This window comes from Ictidomys tridecemlineatus, chromosome 1 (genome assembly GCF_052094955.1).
Source record: "Ictidomys tridecemlineatus isolate mIctTri1 chromosome 1, mIctTri1.hap1, whole genome shotgun sequence".
Classification (NCBI taxonomy): domain Eukaryota; kingdom Metazoa; phylum Chordata; class Mammalia; order Rodentia; family Sciuridae; genus Ictidomys; species Ictidomys tridecemlineatus.
In genome coordinates, this window is record NC_135477.1 from 168,366,274 (window position 1) to 168,373,506 (window position 7,233).

At 39.1% G+C, this 7,233-nt stretch overlaps 1 pseudogene; it reads right to left on the reverse strand.

The window, feature by feature from the left end:
- Positions 1–3,996: 3,996 nt before the first annotated feature.
- LOC144367193 (double homeobox protein A-like) lies at positions 3,997–4,756 on the reverse strand (annotated as a pseudogene).
- Between the last annotated feature and the right edge of the window lie 2,477 nt (positions 4,757–7,233).

The following is a 7,233-nucleotide window of genomic DNA, read 5'->3' on the forward strand; positions in this document are numbered from 1 at the left end:
GTACAGCAAAGCCCTTCAACCTTAGCACAAATTCAACCACAGTCCTCTCTATTAACAAGAATACTAACGTACTGTTTGCTTTCCAGCTTCATCACGGCTGTTCTGGGGTAGCTTATCTCATCTGCCTGTACTTTATGAATTGGAAAATGCTTCAAGAAGGAACCAAGGCAGAAGGCTGGACAGATGAGAACAGTTTTCCTTTTCTATGACATTGAACCCTGTTAAGTCCTGATTTATTAGACTCATTCTCCAATTCTTGTTTCCTCAAGCCCAAAAAAATGACTAAAAATTGCTAATCAGTTTCTTAATCTCTTGGTCCATGGTAATTATAAGTCAGTAAATGTTCTGAGGAACAAAGTGGAAGACCCCACTCACTGTATTTCTTTTTTCTCTTGGACCCTTCATCCTGGCTGGGATGGTAGTTCCTTAGTAGCTCCTTGATCCTTTCAAACAGATCATTGTTTTTTTATTTCATTGAGTTTTTCTAATTATTCTAGGAAAAAGAATTTGTTTGCTATAAGCTCATCTACCCAGTCTAGATGTTAACTGTTAACTGTTTCACGTTTGGATATAGTCATGCAGAGACATACAGCAGTGAGCCTTAGTCACTTTAGTATTAATACTCCTTTACCTGAATTGTAAAAGGCTTCATTGGGCTTCTGTTTAGATGGATTAAGTCTATTAAAATTCACCATATTAGCATTTAAAATAACAATTTTAATATCTAAAATTATTTATTATAAATGAACCTATTATATATGAACATGTAATTTTAACACCTAACTGCATGGAAAAAATTGTGAGAAGTGGCATTGCTTTACATTTTTGTAAATCTCTTCAATATTTAGTTTAATAAAAGAAGGCTGGATTCTGTTACCTGTTTCAGTATTTAATTCGTTTCCACAGAGTGTTTTGGTTATAGTGTATGGAAGAAAACCCATTCTCACAGATACATAGTTTAAAAAATGGAAGTGTTTTTAAGTCTTTTCAGATGATTATGGATTTTCTTGTCTGATACAAAACTTAGATTTCCTCAAGTTTAATTGCAGCGACATATCTGAAGCCATATCAATAAACATTTTCACTCTGACATTTAAATTTAGAGGTCTATCTTGCTTTTCAAGTGGATTTTTTTCCATCAAGTTATTATGACATCATATATTGATCATGTGGAAAATACTGATGCACCAAGTTGTTTAGATCTTTTAAATATTAAAATTTTTCATTATAAAATCCTAGAAAATGGGCTGGGGATGTGGCTCAAGCGGTAGCGCTCTCATCTGGCATGCATGCAGCCTGGGTTCGATCCTCAGCACCACATACTAATAAAGATGTCGTGTCCAACAAAAATTAAAAAAATAAATATTAAAATTCTCTCTCTCTCCTCTCTCTTTAAAAAAAAAATCCTAGAAAACACATTGGTCAATATCACCATCATAATCATTAAAAGGATTGAAGAGCAATCAAACTTGACCTGGCAGAAACAGGTTTCTCGAAACTTGAACTTTATCATTCACAACAAATGGCAGTTTTAACTTTTTTAAAGTTTTTAAGTAAAAGGAGCACCTTTTTCCATTTTCAAGACAATGTCTACCAAACAATTATGTCTAAAAGGCAATAGTTGTCCAATACACCCTTTCTAGTAAAATATGATGTTCAATGAAAACAGTGGTCAGCTCAGCTTGCAAAACTCCCTCAAGATGTTTCTATATCCAACAGAAATGATTTCTGTGGTATTCCATTTTGTCATCCAGACTATCTGTCAATATCTCTCTATATACACACACACACACACACACACACACACACACACGCGCGCGCGTGCGCGCGCCCGCGCGCGCGCGCGCGTTCTCAAGGATCAAGATCTAATACATTTTATAAACATTAAGTGATTTGGTATTCATATGTTTATACTCATGTATAAATATCATAATCCTCATTATTGAAAAGTTCTCATTTGCAAATTTTCTAGTTTGCCAAAGTTTATTTGTAACCATAAAATCAATACTTTCCAGTCTTTGGCAGACATCTTGGACTGGCTAGAGTAGTAAATGACCCTATCCATCAGATGTACACATCCTCAGATAACATCAAATAAGGTAATGGTGCTCTGACACTTGTTTCAAATCTTAGGATATAAGCAAGTTCCCATTTTGCAGCCTCTTTAGTGCCATGTTTTCTCATTTTTATGATTTTTGTAAATGGTTTTTCTGTGTAAAATGGCCTCTAAATATTGTGCTGAAGTGCTATGTAGTGTTTCCAAACATAAAAAGGTTAGGATGAGTCTTCCAGAGAAAATGTGCATTTGATAATCTTCTTTCAGGCTTAGGAGTTAAAATGCTGTTGGCCATCATTCAATGTTAACAGATCAACAGTATATATTAAACAAGGTATCTTTGAAGGGAAACACATCAAGCAAGGTCATATGTTAATTGGTTGCTGAAAATACTCGGACTGGAGGGCCCCAAAAATCTACTCTTGTATCTCCCCATGAGCAATATTCCAGTATTTGTTAATTCAGGGTTCATGATGACTTCATAGAATATATCTACTGAGAATAATGAGCAATTATATATGCATATATGTACAATTATATGTACATGTACAAATAATTGTGTGTGGTAAAGAACCCACTGATTACTAATAAGACTAGTGCTAATGCTTTGATTTCTTCTAAAGGATGATAAATTTTATCCACTGTTGCTTTTGCACTATCAGCATCAGTGTCAAACTTTACAGAATACATCTTAATATTACTGTGAGACCACTAAGGGTGTTACTGTGGTTTATCAAAAAAAAAAAAATTCCAAACAGACCAAAGTACTAAATTTCTGCCTTAAAATAAATCTGTATTTCCCTAGAACTATTTATGTCAATTTCACTGTTTTTGTCTTTTTATAGGTATGGTGATTCCAAATGCTTTCAAATTGTTCACTCCTCAGGACTTTCATAAGCCTTGACTACAAATATATAAACAGATGAAAAACCTGAGGCTTTGTCTTTGTTTCATTTTCTTGATCTTTTTGTGTGTGTGAGAGAGGGAGAGACAAAGAGAGAAAGAGAGAGAGAGAGACAGAGAAAGAGAGAGAGAGAGTGTGTGTGTGAATGTTTTTTATTTTACTTTGCTAAAGTCCTTAAAATAGCTGTTTCTATATTATTTCTAATTCCATCGGGATACAAATTAAGTGGTTTATAGATTGTTCACTTACACATTTTAAAATAGATGATGATATTTAGAAGCGTGACCTTTTTTTATATTCGCTTTTTATTTATCAACTTAATAAAATAATATGAGGAAATTTTTCCTGAATGTGTACATATTTTGTTCTTTAAATTTTCATTTTTTGGTTTTAACATCAGTTCCTGATTTTTGTCTGAATCAATTATCATTACTAAACAATGATCCTTACTAAGTTCACTTTCTTCTTCAGAAGGTCTGCTGAACTCTGACTCCAGGCTGCATCAGTAGGGCTGTGCAGGGACTTTGGTGCCTATCTGCTTCCTGAAGGTCTGATGATCATCATCTGTTTTATCATCTTCAGAAGGCTTGGCTTGAAGGCCCAGCAGCAGGGGACTCTCCCCAGAAAGACTGAAAAGCACTAGGGTCCAGACTGGTGATACCAATCCTCTGGATTTGTCTATGTCCACCATGTTCTAGCTCAAGCTGCTGGCAAAGCTGGTGCCTTTGGACTTCTGTTGAAAATGTTCCAGATCTGCCCCCACAGTCATTTCCAATGCATCTCCAGGCACCTAACTGATGACTGGTCACCCTCTCAGTGAGCCACTGATGCTGGTGGCAAGACATCTGGGCCAAACTGAGTTCAGAGTTGACTTCTGCCTCTGGCCTGAATGAGACCATAAAGATTTCTCCCAGTGCAAGCTTCCTGCCTTCCTTGCTCACAGGGAGACATCTTGCTCCTGTCTTCTCTTAAACACCTTTTAAAACTCCTCAGAGATGGTTAACAGAAGTGGAGAGAGGGCAGAGGAGGCAGCATACTAGCAATGTGTCTGTTGTGTAGAGCCAGGAATGTGGAAGCACTCTTCAGTTTGTGAAGGAAGCTGGTTACCATTAATGTTACCACTGTAGTTTGGATCTAGAAGGTTCCCCAAAGGCTGGGTTCCCAATGCAGCAGCAGTGGTCAGAGTTGGGGCTTCTGAGAAGTGACTGAATGGTGAGAGCTCAAGTTTGCCATTTTCTGGGCTTTCCATACCTTGAACTCTGTCCCCGATCTTGTCCCTGGCCTTGTTGGAAGGATTCATCAGGTTCTTTTTTGATCTTCACATGTAACCTAGATCTTCTGTTTTGAAACCAAGTTTAGACTCTTGACTCAGGAACTCCAATTTTCTTAGCAAGCTGTTCTCTGCAATGGATCCCAGGGTAGGGGTTTTTCTTGAAGGCCTTGAAGAGGGTGCACAGCTGAGAGGGGCTGTAGGTGGTGCGGGGCCATCGGATCTTTTTATTCAGAGTCCCTTCTAGAAGGAAATCTTTCCCTGGGCCTTGCCTGGATTGCAGGGCCTCCTTAAATTTTCGTCCTTCCAGAAAGAAGGATCTAGCTCTACAATTCTGAAACCAAACCTGGATTCTTGACTCTTCAACGTTGATTTCCAAAGCAAGTCTTTGTCTGGTAGCATAATGTGGGTAAGGCATTTGGTTAAAGGTATTGATGAGGATTGTCAGCTGCTCTTTGGTGAACTTGGTGCGATTGTGCATATGATTCCCTAGCATAGGCCCGTTTGAAGAGCTGTCTTGCGCCATGGTGGAAGAGAGTCCCAATGGCCAAGAATTCATCCAAGAGTTAGAGCAGGGCTTGAAGGAGTTATAGATCCAAGAGAGAAACTTGGTTTCAGATGATGCCAAAATAAAAACAAAAGGAATAGAGGCCTTTTTTGTTGTACAATTTCAGATAGTATAGCCCATAGCAAGGAATATACAAATAAATCACTAGTATTACCTTTGTGTCTAAAATAAAATGTGATAGGAGAAAAAAAGCTGACTATATAGACAAAAAAAAGAGAGATGAGTGGATTAAGAAAAAAAGAGATAAATCTGAAATGAGAGCTCAACGTGAAGAAAGATGGAGAGATTACTAAGACACATGTTAGGACTCCCATCTGTGAATGAATCCTGTCATTGCCCTTTGATGGGCCTCTGCCCTCACCTCCTCCTCCATGTCCCAGCAATGTTCTTAGGCTAGCAGGGTCAGGGTTGACTCCTTGATGAGGTGGTGGAGGGCTCAGGTGCTGGCCTGAGCACCTCCATCTTGGGCCTCTCTGACTCCACCTGCCTCAAACATTTTCCCTCTAGCCCACTCTGTTCTAATGTCACCTTGGAGTCCAGGAACAACAGGTCTGATTGAGAAGCATCTGTATGACTAAGGAACGAAGCTACTCCCAAGTGACAGGAAACCTCCCAGAACTGGTCACCCCATGATGAGACTGCCCGCTCAATGAAAGCAGTTGCCCCATTGTCGACCTGTGGCTCAGGCTAGGACCCTAAGCAGGTCCCATCTCACTATGAGAATGGAGTCGTCCCCTCAAGTGATGATGACCTTCCTTCCAGATCTTCATAGGACCAGTTCTGAGATAATGACAAACCAGATAAGGACCAAGGTGACCCACTCTGCCAGCTATGCAAATCCCCAGCCCTGGCCTTTGTTCTCCTTCCTTTCTCTTAGGCCCCAAAGTTTTTGTCAGCCCCTTGAATACAGACCTTCAGTCACTGAACTGTTATACCTATTTTTCCTGGCATGATCACATTGATTAAAGCTCATTTTTTGTCTGAATGTTCATCTCTTCATTTGGCATCTTGGGACTGGTACTAAGCCCAGTCTGTTGGGATGCCAGAGCAAGACCTTCACCTAGGACCCCAGTAACAAGGTTGCAAAAAAATTGGATCAAGTAGGCACAGTCCTTCCTAGGGCCCATAGGACACTCGGAAGAACCGAAAACTGTGAGAAAAGGCATGACCTGGCAGGTCATGTTCTGTCAATTCTTGTTTTTCTCTCTGGAGTATAAAGAAAAAAGAAAAAGGTATCAGTAAAGCGTGATTTGGGCCTTGCCTCTGAAGCATAAGAGTTTCAGACTTTTTGATCACGGGAAACAAATTGGTTTGGAGACACAGATTTGAACAAGGAATGAATCAGGGAGCTGGGCAGGCTGATGCTAGACAGATACAATGGTTTGTCTCTGAGCATTTTATCAATCTCTCTAACTGCTTCTAAACAACCTGTAGAAGCTCATCTGAACTGCAGTAAGGGGAAGTTAGGGTTAGAGTCTAAGCCTGTGATGAGAGCAGAGCACTCAGCCCCCTTCTAAGACTGAAGAGCAACATCAGCAGTGTCCCCTGGCAGAGGAGAGTAAAGCAGCCAGAAGTAGCCTGACCTTTAGGGTCACCTGCAGCAGAGGAGGCCATTGGAAGACAAGATCATCTTGGCAGAACCTGAAGATTTACTTTTGGGTAAATATAGAAAAATACAAAGGCCCTTTCAGGAGAATTAGTTTTTAATCAATGAAACAAGTAGATCATGTCACATACAAGCTATTAACTTCCTTGGTGGCTCTAGGATCATCAGGCTAAAAGCAATCATTTTGGCTAAGTTTTCACATTTGTGTTTCATACAAATTATTTTTCAGTTGTGGTTTTAGAGGCTTTTCTCTGAAATCAGGAAATGATGTAGAAAGGTAAAGTCTTTAATTTCTTTTGAAAAAAAATTAGCCTGTTCTTAGTTTATGGCACTCCTCCTTTACAAGCCTTGTCTTTGGGATGCTTTCTTTTGTTCTTCTTGCACTGGTTTTGCTAAATACAGAACCAGTTTAGTCCAGTGTGGAAGCATCTAGCCTTTGTAGAAAGGCATCTCACTTTCTCCAACTTTGAAACTGGTTAACAGCCCTTATCAGCAACTAAAAGCCTCCCACAGAAGACAAGTAAAGTGATTGAGAAAGCCATAAAAAGCTAGAAAAAGAAAGCTGGATAAAGTGAAAACAAATTTCAACACAGGTCTCCACTGATCTGCACAGTAAATATAAAAACCTAACATGTTTATTGGCCTTCTTTTGTTTATATGTCATTATTATTACACAGTTTTCACATCTACTAGTTCCTTCCTAGTTGGAACCTTCCAGTAAAATACTGGAATGGAGGCATTTTTAAAGATAAAGAGGCACCACAGCACTCAGATTTTAAACTTATAAAGTTATAAGTTTTTCGGGGTTCACTTGGGATTATGCCATACA